Here is a 17,890-nt window from a genome sequence, read left to right on the forward strand (position 1 = left end):
ATTCTTTATAAATGGCAGCAGTTTGGCAAAATTGAAAATTTTGAAGAAATTGAAAATTGAACAGAACAAAATTGTCTACCACAGAAACAGTCAACCTTAAACATTTCTAAAAATCAAATAATCCAAATATAAAAAGAAAATTGTTATATCGTTGTGTCGTAGAACCTCTGATATTTTAGTTACGCTTTGACGAGTATACTGTAAAGAAGTTATAAGGCAAAGTTGGCAGAAGCGTGGCACCTTCGACATATCAGATTGTCGATTAGAAATTAATACATCGATGAAGGAATCGTGCATCGAAGGCTTGATCCTTGATTGCTGGTTCTCGTCGCGCTGCCCGCATTGCGTCGGATTGCCCTCACGCCGGCGCCTTGCACCCTTTGCTTTTCTGCTGCCGATTCGGCCTTCTCTTCATCCCCTCCTTTCATCCTTTTCGTCGACAACGCCCCTTCCATTGCGTCCTCTACGCAGCCAAGATGCTCGTTAAGCGTTTCATCCTTGCAGATGCTTTCATATTTGGCAATATCGAGTATTTCAAATATTTCAGCCACCGATCCATTTCTTTACCGCTCGTACGAATACTGTTTATTCATACCGTCCAGTATCCACGGAAATATTATTACTGTTACGTCTCATCTATTTGTCAGATGATCAGCAAAATAGAATTATACAAAATTTTATATAGCTATTGAATTTTATTCAATTTGTTTTACCTATATATAGTAAACTTATCGATACCTATGTCAGTCTTACGAAAAGTTTACTTTTTATTTATCGTTCGAATGAAAAATTGAAATTATTAATTTTCGTCGCGATTAATTTGATATACAACTCCTTAAGAAATTTCGGAAATCCGAAGAAATATAAGAATATAATATTCTTACCGTAATTGTAGGTTTGACGACGTAAATGATCTCACAAGGAAGATTAATTTTGCATACGTTATATCTTCCATCTTTCTCACCGAAGCTAAAACAGGCTAAACGTTAATTTCGTTTTATACTCGACGAAAAGTTTACTACGCGAAACTATAGTTAACGTTACTCAGTGTAATTAAACTTCAATTATACCACATTGCCGCGTTTTTACGTCCTATTTGGGCGTGGGTTGTAAGTACTTACTTTCATCGCTTTGGTTTGTATTAGGCGTCGTTAATGAAACAGTTGATAAATTACTCCTCGAACTGAAATTTCAAAGAACTTGCGTTAAATTTCATTTATCGAATGTCCAGATTTCCGTGAAAATAATAGAACGTTATTTTGCAATATATCTCTCTTTATATCTATATGTCGTTCGTTAATGTTTGAATAAAAATCGACTATAATTAACTAGGCTTTTTAAGTGTTTACTTCCGTCTTACTTCATGGTCGAAAACTGGAGATTCTTCGATAGGCGGTTGAACGGAAAATTTGCTAAGTAAGGCCAATTTAAAAGACTCTTTGAGGTACGACAACCATTTTTAACGAGCTAAAATAGTTTGTTCTAAAATTCGACTAATCTAAAAGCGTTCATAATTATATCTATGAGAAACTGATCATTAGTCTGAGAATCTCTATTTAACGTCAGACATATAATAAATAATAAAAACCAACATTAATTGTAAAAAGAAGACTGCAGGTTTTCTTCATTTTCATTAAATTGTGATTTTTCTTTTCACGTTCAGTCTCATTCTCCGTGTCCCTCGCTTAGATTATTTCCAAGAATTGGGGACGATGACGAAGCCGATATTAACGGGACATCATTGTAATTCTGTTCAGACAAACACCGCTACATGCAGACATTACAATGACCATGCATGCGTTATAGCTTATCGGTCATTTTCATTAAGAATGCTTTGTTTGACTGACACGGTACGTATCTGAAGCTGTCAAAACACAAACAGTTTGACCAAGTTAGCTTTAGCAGTCAGCTGCGTGAACGAACCAAAAGAGACAATCAATGGCGAGGGAAATACGACGCCTTGCGTTCTATAATACAGGGTGTTTTACCCTCAATCGAATAACTGAACGTCTCTCTGGAATATTTTTAAATTACTTCAATCGATACTGAGAAACAGTTTTAAAACAGTCTGAGCGGTGTCAAAGGAGAGATATTGTGGAAAAATAATTTCTTTTAACACATTCGCCGCTGCTACACTTGTAGCTGCACATTCTCCTTTGTCACAGAAGCAAAGACGATCTTAAAACAAATGAAAGAAGACCTTGGAAGGACAATTTTCTTCGTAAAATTCTTCCTTCCAAACCATTTAGGCGTTAAACGTTTCCCAGTATCATTAAAAATAAGGAGAGATACTTAATTGTTCCCTTAAGGATGACAAATCCTATTTATATGATATAACATTATATAGAACATCTAGAAATCCTTCGCGTTATAGCGGGGTATCGAACGCGATCGTACGATAACTTTGTTCGAACGAAATTGTCACGATAGCGTTAGAAACCCACAGAATGGCGCTATAAACCAGCCTTAATTCGAACGCTCCTTTGAGGTACCATAAACTAGCATCATCACTTTTCAGATCGATATAATATTTTATTAACGAAACTCTACCAGGTGAACACAACGCTGGTTAAACACTTTGTAGTCCAAGCGTAAGTGATCGTAATGGTGCTACAGTGCATCCTCGAGCGCATAGGGAATAAATGAGTGGATGAGTTACTGTCATCGTTTCCTCCTTTGCTTCGTGCTATAGTCATACTCCACGTCTGAAAAAGCCAGACGCGATTCAATTAATAACATCGGTGAAATTTTACGAGTCACAAGTTACGTGTTACAGAAAAGATCCTGATACACATATACGAAAAGAGTTTGAGTATAAGAATGTACGCGTTTGAAACAATCAGAGTTACGATCGAAAGAGACGACAAAAATTTCGAGCGATATGATTTGGTTTGGTAAAAAATAAAAATGCAGACCGTCTAAGGTTTCGTTCATTTACTTTTGATTCTCAAAGGAAAAATCGAATAAGAGGCTGCTCTGTCGGGTACAATAAATCTCAAACCACACAGGCATTTCCGCCGACGACGATTTATTTCATGGCAATTTACTTTATCCCGTGTGTTCGTCCAACCATGTGCCGTCACGGTCACAGCCACAAAATTAGAGCCCTTCGCTTGATGCTTCACTCGATTACAGAACCAGTGACTTTTTCTCTTTTAAATATTTCCCAGCGTAGTCACGTGCATTCGGTACACGCCTCTCCTCATCATATACGTATAAAAATAATTCTATCCGACTCTTTCTTCTCTCCCGATAGCTTTTACGCTGTGGAATTTAAAATTTACGAGAAAACTAATTAAGCCATACAAATACGAAATGGCTTTAGCGTACATATAGGATTACATATACACGTGTTCGTAATTAATATACGTTGGCCTGTAAAAATATCCGAGCAAACAGTTTTCGTACTCCTTTCCGTAAAAATGAAAACTAAAAGAATTTTAATTTATCCCAGCTAAGCTTGAGTAAATTTTATTTCGAATAAAGATAACAAATGGCAATTTGAAGCAACGAGTCATTTCGACTATATACTTTGATTTATGAATAGTGCTATTGAAACAGTGTAATCAGAAATATACCTTTAATACTGTAAGCAAGATTCACAACATCCGACATTCATCCTTTCATAATAAAGGTACAAATAAATGATAAGCCTGGACGTAATAGAGAATTGGGGAAAATGGGGAAGAGGAATATGGCCTAAAACAGTGAATTTGAGATATTATGTATTCTCTTGGTTATCCAGTAACGAAGGAGTATTTATAATTTATAAATGTAAATTAAAGAATTAAATAGATGAAATTCTTTTCGTAATGGCCGGACAAGTCGACACTGATATAGATTCTTATATAAATTCTTTCCCTTATACCAGTTTTAAAAATAATTTGCGAGAATATTACTGCCTAGAGTCTTAGCCAACGAAGACAGTATTAGAAAATGGTTTTAGGAACTTAATACTTATATAATATATCGCGGTGTTGGAAACTTTATTAAGAATTGGATTATTTCATCTATAATAAGTACAAATAATTAATATTTAATAAAGTTTATACTTTTCATTTGATTAAAACTTAAGCTGAACTATTTCATGTAACTGTACAATTGGAGAAAATTGCGTAATTAATCCTTTTCTGGATTTGCAAGGAGATAGAAGAGAAAATGAGCAGTCGTCACAGTAGAGTTCTCCATTGTGCGCCCGGCACTTTTATGAACTAGAATGAGATCGTAGCAAAGAACTTTATTGAATTTAAATGAATTCATTTATATGCTAATTGACGAGGGAGTGTAAGCTAAGACTGAAGTTGCTGGAATTTCGGGTGTCTAAAAGAATCTTTAAAAAATTATTACACGCAACCTGAAATTTAGTAGCTTAATTCTTAATTCTCTAGTTGTATAATAATTTTATGAGTTCCATACGTCCACTATAACTTTTCGAAGATTTGTTTTTAAGATTTGCAGGCCAGAACGTTAAGTGATTTTATGGGATGATTCAGCGCTGACAGCGTTCGAGCCTCTCACAATCAGCGGTTCGATGAAACACATAATTTTAGCTGCCTAATGTTTTGGCACACATTGCTAACATGGTTTCTGACACGATCGAGAATTTCGAACTATTTTCGAATAAAAGCAGATTGTTCATAGTTTTATATCTTGGAGAATTTGAAACTAGTCTGTCAAGGTTTCGGTCATTTTTGTTCCCCTAGTTTTCGTGTTCTACCACTCTCAGAACGTGTTGTATCCTCAAGGTTTCAGATAAAACCATTCGACTGTTATTTGAAATATTTTTCAGTATCATCGACAATTTCAAAACTATTCGTGATGTTGGATGGATTTAAATGAAATACCCTGTATCTTCGGCATAATTTTAGTATAATTTTAAACAATCTGTGAAAGTATTGGTCTTTGCATAGTTTTACTAAAAAAGTTAATCGAACACGCCATGGGAAAATATTTCTATACAGATCTCTGTATAATTTTACAAATTGAAAAATAAACTTCGATTCAACTGAATTTCAGTTGAAATTACTCGTTGGCACTAATTAACTAGTTATCGAAGCACGTTAAGATAATTTGTCACTGTACGGCATGTCGCGTACGTTTCCTTCCGGTATTGGAATCGATTTCGGAGTTTAATTAACGAAGCTAGTTTGAATTCGGCTACAATTGATCTTGCCATGTATCACGGCCGTAACGACAGTCTTTTAACGAATAAAATTATAGCAAAGAATTTTTTAAAACCGCAACCAACTTCTGCGATTCGTCGTCTGAATGTACAACTAGATGCAGTGTGTATTTTAAGTATGAAATGGAGAAACATGTGATTGCAAAATATGTGGAAAAGAGTCAGCATGTCAGCTACCTTACCGTTGTAAAAAGCTAGCGGAAAGAGGAACATATCCGCACGAGTGGTTCCATCAGTGAGCAGCGCTTTGCTGTGTAATACGCGAGATTTTTCATGAAAGAGCACGTACTACGTCTAATCTGAGGAGCGTTAGATGGAGTGATAGTTGATGACCAACGAACGAGTGTTTTGCTTATGGTAAATTAAAAGCATACCGCAGTGTATACACGTGTGCTATCTATGCGGAGTTTAAATTAATATAATCTAGTCTAACCATCTACATAGCTAGATACTTTGGCCTAATTTCAATTTGTCACTCCTCAAGTTTTTTGAGGAATATCCATGTCACTTTCTAAAGTAATTCTACGAAATTGAAAATATTTATATCGTTAATTTGCAAGAAAAAAGTGACACAGTTGGACATCTATTCCCTAATCTAATCTGTTCCATTTTTATTTCGTTTCACAAGTTATAATTAAATTGCGGATTTTTATGAAAACTCATATTTTTATAAATATGATTTGAAAAATGGATGCTTCGATACATCGGATATTTTACATACTTTGTTTGTTTCAGGTGTGCGGCTCAATACTGGCAGAATACGCGCAGAGAACCCAATAAGGTAGGAGATCGTGCAATTTAATATTTCAAACTTTTCGTCATAATAATTGCACTTCATAATTTAATATTTAAGTACGATATATATGCGAGCGTGAAGTTGCAAAATATTTTACGCCGTCGTGTAAAATTTATTTATTTCATGCATACAAAATTTTCTACACACGCATAATAATCGTTCATAATCGTTAATCGACATATATTCAAAGACTAAAAATAACATACACATGCAAGGTGACTTTATTAATTGTGATAGTGTAAAACCACCGGAGAATTTTCAACTTTTGTACAGTTAAACTCTTAAAAGCTACTATTGTAATTTCATTTTATATAAATATTAATTATAAGTATGTAAAATATTAAAGTATGTTCCTTCTTTTAATGAAAATATAATACGATTCGTATAACTGTGAATTAATTTTATATAAATTTTTCTAAATATTCTTTGTTTTAATATAAAGCTTCGTTTAGTACAGAAAGCTGTTATAACGGAAGTTAGCATCTTGTGCTCGCTATGCATTTGACCAATAAGAGGTCAAGCAGCTCAATTTTTCGATTAATCGCTCTCACTGATCTGATTTATAAGTCCTTAGTTACCTTGGTAGCAAATACGTCATAACTTCACTACGTGTAGACTGTAGACACGTCATTGAGACGTAAAAGGATATTGATTTCTTAGTTCTCTTGTAACTGTGGCACATCAAAATCCAAATGTTATAATGAATTAATTCTCGCCTCTATTCACCGTAACCGCATCGTCACATTTGTACACATCATATCCAGAACTAACGTCATTCCACATGATGTTTACACGCATACCTGGATATGAATGCTGGGTACCTAATGAGGACATGTGCGATTGAGTTTATGTCTCTAAAACAAAATATACAGACGTAGAATAAACAGTTAAGTGAAAAGTATTGATTTCAACGTAATGATAATAATAATTTAACGACTCAATTCAGTTAAGATTGAAATTTTCTTGCTTTATGAAATTATATATTTTGCTCTTTAGTACGTAGTAGTAAATACAAAGTTACTTTTTCACATTTTCCATATTCTGTGTGAAACATGGAAAGCAAGATAATATAATATAATATAAGATAGTATAATATTCATAATACAGAGGAATGGGTGTGTATGTATAATGTATATATGTTAAAACATGTATATGAAATTAATGATAAACCACCGAAAGATGAAACGGCGCATATGCAGATTGCATAAAAGAATTATTCGATACACATTTGTAACAAATATATGTTGATAGGATGTGAGTAATAGAATAGAAATGGTCGTTTCAGAATGATTAATCTTCACAATGTTTGCACGACGTATTTCGAAGAAATAGAGCATACACGAAGTAACAAACGACAAGTTTCAAGAAAATTGGTCGATTTGAAAACAAAGTTTTCGACAACATCAAATGATACTAATTTGTCTTGTCGTGCGTTCGTTACCCGATTTTGTGACAAGTTTTATAAGACAGATATTCTGTTGACTACATCCTCCGTAAATGTTTCCATTCTACTTATTTTTACTCCTCCGCGTTCCGCGCCATTCAAACGTATACGTAATAGCGAAACGTGAAAGAGAGACGAATTCTCGTGCACAAGATCACCATAGCTATTCTAACACATCTACGTGTGTAATCCTATAATCGAGTAAAATGTATAAGCCCAATTATTTTCAATTCACTTGTCTGTATCTGTTTGAAAGCAATTTGACATTCAAGTTGACCACTTGATCGATTACTATTGTGTCCTTTTCAATTATACTCAAAACGTTAAAGATATAAGAAAAGCGAAGGAAAAAATTGGAATGACACGTTGATACTAACGTTAAGTGGAAAAGTTTTAATCGTACTCTTGTATAATTAGTCTGAATATATTTTCTTCTTTATGACACGTTGCATAACTTTCTTTTCATGATTTAGTGTAGCTCGAAACTAGGACAAAGAAGTTCTTTCACACGTCTAGAAATATAACAAATATTTTGGATGCTTGTTATAATTAGATCGCGGGTTTTTATGCATTTATGATAAATTTGAAGATGCATATTTTTTTTTAAATTGCATTTTTAAATTTTTTTAAATTGCATTTTAAATGCATTTTTTTTAAAATTGTATTCATAAAAATGTAAAATTACATATACGTATCAAATGTGAAGATACAATATCGGCATTGTAATTATGTTTTGCGCGTTTTTAGTTGGTCGTCTTTCATTAATTAGAACAACCACTAATGTTCTTCTGATTGTCTGGAATTATTTATAGCACCTTTGTTAGGAACGATATATCGTTCCCTTTTGTTCCTGCTCGTTGTATAGTCTTTATTCGCGGAGAAGGAATAATGACGATAGAAAATTCGATTTGTTTCTCGAGCAACGAGGAAAAAGGTTGAGTAGAAGGAGAAAAGAGCCGCCGGTGTAAAGGTTAGGAATATGTCCGATGAGCGGCTCTTCGTGAAATAGTAAGCTAGGCACGAAGTTTGCCATCTCGTTTCGCCTCGTTTTTTGCCATTGTGCGCGCGTCACTTTCCTCGACTTGCCGGCGAAACGCTCATTGTTGTCTGAGCTTTTTCTCGTAACCTTTGTGGAGGGCGGCCGGTGTACATAAGCATGTAGCACACTCCCTATAAGTATAATACGTGCAATCTTTCTGCTACGTAGCCCTCTCTGTGTTCTGCCTTCCTTTTATGTCCTGTCACCTCTGCCTACACCCCTCTATCCTTCTTTTAGGCCCAACGTTCATCCTGTAAACCATCGAGTACGAGCCAGAGGTAGAGAGAGGTCTCCAGGTGGGCGGAGATCGATAGAACCGCGACCCAGCTTTACCCTAGCAGGCCGGGGAACCTGGTACTACTAGTTTCCGCGATTCCTATGTACGCGATCTTCGTGTGTACACTTATATTACCCTTCATGAGTATTTCGACACTTCCAAATTATTGCAAATATACATATATACAATAATACATATTTTGATCTAATTTTGGTCCCTGACCTCATCTTAGCTAGTTATACGTATTCTTGGTAGATGTTGACAGATAGTGGTATGTCGTATCGACGAAAACAACAATTCATATCTATTAGTATAAATAAAGAGACGATTGGTTGAATGTGAATAAAACTTAAAGGATTCATAATAGAAGCGATTCTTGTTAAAAATTCCATGACTTTAGATCTCTGTTCAACGTTGCTTCGTCCGAATGTTTCTAGTCACATCCTAAAAGTTTATACATATTTTATGAAGCCTTAACTATTCATTGCGGGTATACGTAAGACTAGAGCGATACAAATATATTTCTTATTTCAGCTTTTTAGTAGATCATTTTATTCCAGTTATAAGAAGAAGTAAAGAATTAACAGTAGAGAAAATATGGGGGAGAAAATACCAATCTTCTGATCAAATTGTACCAGGTGTTCAAATATTTATGATAGTCTACACATATACAACCGTAACAACGATGTGTTACAAAATATAATTAGTGTTTCATACGCGATTTGCTTTCTTAACCACCCTTCTGTTATGCTCTGCAAAATACAGCTTTGTTTTTGTTCTTAACCAATTGTGTTATGTTTTACCGACGATTTTTTTCTACGTTTATTTACATCTTTACAACTCCGATCTTCCTATCGTTTAATGATTTCTTTAGATCGAAAGAAACTTTGTTTCTTATCGAACTGATAGAAGTAAAAATTGTAATCAGAACTCAAACTATTCGAAATAAAACTTAATGTTTGAAAAAAATATTTTGCTGTGTTTTAGCAATTTTGAGCTATTAAACCGGTTTAATTTAATATAATAATTAAGGGTTCGTTTTTCTTTTTTTGGAAAAGGTATATTTGTTTCTGCAATAACTTCCGTACCCAATTGCAGCGATTTTCTCGAATACTCACGTTTGTATCAAAATTATTATCACCCCTTCATAAAAATTTAATAATACTTTGGTACAATTAAATAATTCGGTTAGAAATAATTTTAATGAAAGAAATATAGCTATAGGTCGCCACGATTTCACGCACTACTTCGTCCCTATTTACACGAATCGAGAATATTCTTAATAAAAAACGTCCTCTTGAGCACGATCCTGGTCACCTCGCATGTTACTATAAAAGATAAAAACGAAAATATTTTATATTGTGATATTAAAACTAGAGCGCGCTATAATTATCTAAAACTTTTAAGAGAAACTAAATTATAGTAGCTTTGTGAAATTATATTTGTTACTATTTAGTATATAATACAAAATGTCTTTCTTCTCAATTTGCATAAGTCATTTAAGCATGCAAGAAGTTTACATTATGTAGAATAAAAGAAGAAGAAACATATTTCATGTTGTGTGACGTTTGTCCGTTTTAGAACAGTACCTACCACGAATGGGAAGTTGGCGAAACAGGAAATGTTATTGTACATACAACCACCATCCTTCGTTTGTATTCTACGAGACTTTGCTGTTAAAATATTTACATTGCGCGCAATTGGTGCTGTTGTGTTTGGATATGCTAAAAGACTTAAGACCAGGTTTTAAAATAAAAATACGGTCGCTATTTCAAATGATCGATATATACATCTATTTACAATACTGTGACGATCATGAAAATATAAATACAACTGACTAAATATACGGCGATAGATCGATTACTTTAATATTATAATTGTTTTATCAAAAATCTTTTTGTTTAGCTATTTCGTTAATATTTACAAATATTGACTCAATTCGGATTAACGATCGAAACGTGTTTAAGAATTAAAAGATTCGATGATATTTACACCACTTGCTTTTAAGATTTTAACTCGACATTCTCTTGTATTTCACATGCCTCGTTTATATCGTACAATTTTAACATTTGTCACAACGTCGATTTCACGAAATTTCATTAAGCTACCAGGCTGCTACTACCGATTTGCCTAACGTGTGAATCATGTAATTAATATTTCTGCTTGATATGCAAAGTTTCTGCAGTTGTAGCAGCTGTCTTGGTAATTTAATCAACAATTACGTACGCTCTGTGTCACTCCCTAGTAACATTTAAAGTAACGTAACGGTAAGTGCAGTTATACAGAATGTTTTAGAATTAGTGATATGGACCGAAACGAAGTTGCATCACGATCATTCTATGTGAGAAAATTGATCAAAAATGTGGAGTGACATTTTTCGTGTAGAAATTTTTTCAAATAAATTTAATTTGTAACAGTTTTACTTCGCCAAATTCGACAAGAGAAACATTGATATATGCAAATGTTAAAAAATTGAAATTGTATAAGAACGAAAAAATTCTGAGATTTAATGGAGCATACAGTGTGTAAAACTTTATTAGAATGCACTATGGTTTACAATTATGTTCTGCGTATTGTACGTCTGTAAGCGTTCTTCAGGGTATTTCCATTTTTCAAACGTTCCAGTGTAAAAAGAATCTTCTCTTTGAGCGGTTCTCTACTCGTATTCAGCTCGCAGTACACAAGAAATTTGACTCCATAAGCAAAAATCCATCAATGTACGTCCAGGGATCATATTGGCTATTTTACCATAACGATCGATACAGCAGGGATATTGGTAACGTTTCTGAACACAAATGCAATAAAAAACTAGTCTATAGTGTACTCTAGTATCGATGAATTTTCAACATCGGTTTATTCAAGAACAAAAGAAGCATAAGTATCTTTGTACGAAAAGATGTTGCTTTATTAGTATTTTCAACTTGCCTTTTCATGTAGATTCATCCATTTTTAAATTATCATATAATATCAATTCGGAAACATCCTGTATATTATTCACTGGAGTAACTATACAAAAATAAAAAGAAGATAATAATCGTTATTAATCCTTAATAGTTACGATATCTGCAAATGTTGTCTGATAAACTGTGTCGAAAATGTCAAAATAAGAGCACTCTTGGGTTATTCTTCATTAGCGACACGCACGCACTTGCGTGACCACTAGAATGTAATTAACTTCACCTTTTTATTACACGCTCACACATATTTTTCGGTTTAAGGGCCGTAGCTTGCAGCCTATTTATTCTTTAACACCTTTTATAGTTCCTTAAACTTTTCACGCGTTACTTGAACATGGAAACATTACTTTGAATATTACCTTACGAAAATTTCGTTGAAATAATGGTAACATAACGAAGGATTAGAATTTCTTTTTAACAAATTAAAACATCTGTCACATTCTCCTGGGGATTAATATTACCAAAGACACTTGTGTATTTTTAGTAACTGCGAAAACAGAAGATTTGATGGTCATATTGACTGGTTTGGTAGCTGTAGCTTCGGTATCGAAAACTTGTATATATTTCGCTATACTTAAAGAATAATTTTGGACAGGTTTTGATGGTATCAGCCAGATGTCGTAAAACGTGCGATATATATGTAATATTATGCATATATTCACATTAGGATACGCCAAAGTGATATTAATGTTTTATGTAGAGACGTAACTGCTGGCTACAAAAATCGATAATTCTGGGTTTCGAGCTGTGTCGCGTGAGGTGCACTCGTTACACTATAACTATCATCAATCTCTCTTTTTTTCTTTCCATTTCAATCTGTTTTCTCCCCTTTCTTCCTCTGTCTCTCAGCTTCTTGCACAACCTAAAGGTAAAGTGTATGATGTTGGATATTTTTTTTAGTCTATTACATTGTCGTCTGATAAATTCTTCTTCGTTAGTAACGTTAGTATTTATACCAAATTAACCTAGGAAGTAATGTCCATTTTATGAACATTAAAACATATTAATTTGCTACAATCTTCCGCTACTTCGTTTAATCAGCTAATGCACGTTGCTTTCTATTACTTTCTCCCTACTAGTTCTCTATTCTGGGAGCTTTTTAATGTTAGTTTCATTAAAAAGGAATATGAGTTTTGATTTGAAAAGACCTTCGATGTATTCTGCTTTCACAAATGTGTCTATCTTTTATCCATTTAAATAATTTTACAACATCTTGGGAAACTGATAATTGGGATGTATCTGATAAATACAAAGAACGAGAAAGAGTTTTTCTAACCGAAGTTTTTAAACTGTATGAAGTTAACTTCCTATTTATTAATTTTCGTATCTTTTCTTTTTTCCTGTTCCAAGTTGTTTTACGTTTGTTCTACATTGTTCCAAAGCGTTATTTCAATATCATATTTAGTTTAGGAAATAATTCGAAAAAACTGTACCCAGTAAGACAGTGGACGCTTCTCTTCATTTTGACAGCAATAATATAGAGGGTTCTTTTTTTTGGAATATATGTACACCCTTGTATTCGTGTTCCGGTCTTCAAATTTTTTATTCTGGTTGTTCTACAGATGAACTGCTACTAAAAAAAAGAACCTTTTACTGTATACTATTGCTCAAAATAATGAGAAATGTCCAGTGTCTTATGTGTACAGTTTTTCCAAATTCGTACCTAAACTAAATAGGATATTGAAATAATATTTCACAACAATATTCAAAACAACTAGAATAATCCAGAACAACTATTACATGTTCGATTTTCAAGAAATAGGGAGCTGGTGAAATTTTCACTTGTTTGGAATTACTTCTGGGAATGTTTTTATTATTTTTATCATTTTAGGCATTTTCCGAGATAAATCATTATTTCTTTTTAAACGATGTATAACAAACATGTGTGTGTATATTTCGAAATGAACTTAATGGAGTTGTTGATATGTTCGCAAGGAGTACAACCGCCTCGAAATAGAAATATCCCTGAATTTATCATCCTAAATCCTACCATTCAGGTACTGAGTAACAGCAGCATGGTCATCCGCTTCGAAGTCAAAGTAAACATCTGTGTCACTTGATGAGCGCTTTCTAAAGACGGAATTAAAGGTTGCGACGGAAGAGGTGGATGAAAAGCAGCATAAGCCAATAAGAGATCAAGCAATATTCATTAACGAATTTACATTGTTGGTGAAAGTACACTGCTCAGAGTAATTAGAAGCTCGTTCTCCGATGTTACTTTGATTTTTATATCCATTTCTTGTATCTATTCATATTTTTTAACATTATGTTTCTTTCCCCCGATTAGCAATAACTTTCATTTTTAATACTTCGGTAATTTCATTAAAACACCGTAATAGACTTCCTTTTAACTAGAATTCCTCAGAGAACACTGGATATAAAAAGTAAAAACTCGATATAATTAATTGAAGTTTCATTTCGTACAAGCGAGATTGGATTACGTTTTATTCTTAGATTTAATAATTGGAAAAAAGTACACCGTAAGTACATCTAGGAAGAGGTTAAGTAATTCCATTTTAACGAGCAGATACTCCCACCGCAAAGTGATAAATTGATTGATATGCTCGATAATGATTTTTTGACACCATTCAATGCTCTTCTGTCGCGTGAAAAAGATCTCATGTCCAGATTTCCTTCTATGCGATGAATTATGTAGTGATTCATGTCTAACTTCGTATCAGAGAAACTCTCATTGAGTTACATTTCAATGGAAAATAATGATGTTATGTAAGAGAGAAAATGATAACGTGCAAATATAAAGTGAGATTAATAATATACAGCGTGGCTCTCATTTCTTTCCACAAAACCATGCAAGCCAAATTCTATGAGTAAAATAGTAGCATAATGCAATTTATCTAAAGTTTCCTAGTAAATTTTGTCACTTGTACTTCACAGACATTGAAGGATTAAATGATTGATGATCTACTATATTCGCTAAAATATTCTATAAAATTGTATGGTTCTGCAACGTAACGTGGAACTTATAAGCCCGCAAATCCTGTATATTTAGGTCAGCAAGCTCGTCCAATTTTCAAAATTTGAAATGAAAAATTTATTTCAGTGTAATTTGCGATTTTTTGTATAATCACTTACTTAGTATAACTTACTTTGTATCACAGTTTTATTATTTGGAAATAACCAGTTCGTTCTTATTTTTAACAATCAGAAATTATTACAAATCGTTAACTATAGGACAAAGCTTTTATTTTCTATAATCATGGTATATCTTTGCCAAAGAATATAACGATTTTAGCAAATATGAAAAATGAAAAATTAGTGTACACTAAACACGAATACCGAACGTCTTTAATAATTTTAAATTCTTAATGAACTTCTAAACCTTTAAAGTTACGAATTTACGATGAGTCTTAAAGGTTTTTGAAGTCTTAAAAGACTTAACGTTTTAAAGTCTTTTTAAAGAAAAGCTTATTCCGAAATCACTCGTTATTTTTTCCTTGTTCTTTTTATTCAAATATTTCTATTAATTGAACCTTCTAACTTTCGAAAGACATTAATTTGCTTGAAAAATTTTCACAATTGTAATGTTTAATTTTTATAATCGTGTTTCATGTAAACACAATTAATATTAAAGTGTCAGTGTTCTACTAAATGATTATAAAATCTTTAATGGATCGCAGTTAATTGCGTTAATCTCAACTCGGAGATTGAAATGGTTTCACCGGGTCAATAGAGATAATCGTAAATACGATCGATGTACGGGCCGCCACATTGATGAAGCGATAAGTGAAAATTCGTGCACTCGTTAAAACGTAGAAATTATACGATTAATATGACGTTATAGCGATTCCTCGCTCTAACAAATAATATTCGATATTCAATTAGATGGAAGCGTAATTTGAACATCATGTAAAAGAAAATAATTTATGAGTTTTACGAATGACGTGAGCGTATTTGCCAACCAAGAAAAGCACGTTTCAACGAGATGCATAAATTTATTAACGAGCTCGCGTGCTTCGACTAGTTGATGGAAAATTTCCATTGTGGAAATTGCGCACTGCGTCTTTCGTAGGAAAAAATTAAATCTTGCTGATTGGCCAACTCAACTGGAGAGAGTTACTTCCGAAAATGCACTAACGAGTTCTTTTTCACGATGAGCAGCCCACTCGTGCAATTATGGGCCGCGATTGGAGTCCTTGATCCTTTCTAGTCGATATGTCGCAAACAGTCTCTGGTCCAACCTAGAATAGGCAAACTACGATTCGCCTCGTAATGAGTAGCGCTGCTTGCTAACCAGTGACTGAATTTCAATGAAGTGACTAGAACGAAATTCTGTAGATATTATAGTTAAAGTATTTTACCTGAGCGGAATTATGAATCTTTTATTGAATACCTATTATTTCGATAAAGCTAAATTCGATAGAATGAAATTTTGTACATATGCATCTATTTACACATACAAAATAAAGTTTTTTATATTTAATCTGTTTTCTATCTGTGATTAATCGATTAAACAATTCCGACTTGAAATAGCGTTCAATACAACATCGAATTCGGGGAAAAAGACTTATTGTGGAAATTCATAAAATAAGAACGAATTGACAACAATGATCTTCTTTAATTGATATCCGACACTTGTACGCGTAGCAGCTAGTTAACGGTAAAAGTTTGATGATATTGGTGACCGTGTGACACGCGAAGGGATTTTAGTTGCCCTTTGAAATGCCGGGGGTCGCTGCAGGCATTATCCAACTTGCCGATCTTAATTTCTTCTTACGACGAGCGCGTCAAGGCTTTCACCTTCCTTGCAAGTGGATATACATAGGTATATTGTACGATCTCGTACGACACGCGACCTAAACTCGCGTTTCACCACGATAAACACGAAAATAACCGGATTGTACGCTACTCGATATGCATTTTTCGTGACGTCACGAGATTCATCTGTGCCTAAAACTTGGTACGTTCAACACATAACGTCTGCAATTAACATACACGTTTATACAACACAAGCTGCTACAGAAGCTTAAAATAATGAAGACGATCGATAATGTCAGGTTGTTATTGATTACGCACAATTTTAAAAGCCTGTTTCTCAATGGTGAATATATTGAGTTGAAAATCCTTGGTAGTGGAATTTAGGAATTTTCTATTCATTTTTTAAATATAAAAACTGCAATTACACGTTCTTTTTTTACTGTAGAATGTTTTATCGTTTGTGCAGAACCATAGTGTTGTAGCTATAGAACTTGCATAATTTAATGTCGTATCTGTGTTTCTTGTATTTCACACACTGTCTACATGTATGTCTACGACCCCACTGCGATGGAATTTATCGGTAATTCATCAATGCAAAGAATTTCACTTGAACTGTAGCACTTCTCGAAATTCTTGTTGAATTTATCGACAAACATTTGAACCTCATGTACGTATACGTTGTTACATTAACTCAGTTCAGTTCAAATATCTCCAGTATTTCAAGGAATAAACGAAAATATTGCAAAAATTCGTTTTATCGACCTGTGTCCGATATTAAGATTGACGATAATGGAATAGCAATTCCATAAATAAGAAAGATATGTTGATATTAAGGTCACTATAAATAAATATTTAAAAAGGAGTTTAATTGTTGTATCGATTTTCCTGTAAATAGAATTTAGCTAATAATTATGTAAATGGGAAATGTACGAATTCATTCCGAAAGTACGAGATTATTCGTATCGAATTGAAAAAATATTAAGTGAAAAATCGAGCGAAATCCGGAAAGTATTTTTCTTCGTACGAACGTTCTGGATTACGAAAGATCCAGATACGCGAGATGAAGGACTCGACTCGGTGTTTGATTGCGTCCAACGTACCTGACTCTTCCGGATGACCGACAGGTGCAGATCCATATTTATCTAAAAATTACAAGTAAGACGATTTTTATTTAAATAAACTAATACTATAATTATATGCTATTACATAGATATTTAAAAAATGCAATGCTACATTGAATAATTCCCTTCAGCGACTATGTCACGTTTCTTCCCGGTTTTGAAAGTTCTCCTTATAAGCACTGTTAGAAATCAGTTTTATCGAATTAATCGTTACGATCATTGGCTGAGACAAGCAACCGGTAGTCATCGGTAATTGTGGCCACTAGTCAGAACCACTGATGGTCACGAGTAACCAAGTCTGCGGACAACCTTAAGACAATGCATCATTGAACTACTTGCGATCCCTAGGCAGACCGCA

At 33.6% G+C, this 17,890-nt stretch overlaps 2 protein-coding genes across 2 annotated transcripts in view; both read left to right on the forward strand.

Moving 5' to 3' along the window:
* Positions 1 to 17,890, forward strand: part of LOC117237564 (neurocalcin homolog) — a 76,510-nt gene that overhangs the window by 17,626 nt on the left and 40,994 nt on the right. The gene's annotated exons all lie outside the window — the stretch shown is intronic.
* The window catches only part of LOC117237566 (neuronal calcium sensor 2), a 64,502-nt gene that overhangs the window by 17,459 nt on the left and 29,153 nt on the right, over positions 1 to 17,890 (forward strand). The window contains exon 2 of the mRNA XM_033501662.1: positions 5,918 to 5,963. The gene's annotated coding sequence lies outside the window, so the exon portion shown is untranslated. The remainder of the gene's footprint in view (positions 1 to 5,917; positions 5,964 to 17,890) is intronic.

Source organism: Bombus vosnesenskii, unplaced genomic scaffold, assembly GCF_011952255.1.
Source record: "Bombus vosnesenskii isolate JDL3184/JDL3185 unplaced genomic scaffold, Bvos_JDL3184-5_v1.1 scf7180000013379, whole genome shotgun sequence".
Classification (NCBI taxonomy): Eukaryota; Metazoa; Arthropoda; class Insecta; order Hymenoptera; family Apidae; genus Bombus; species Bombus vosnesenskii.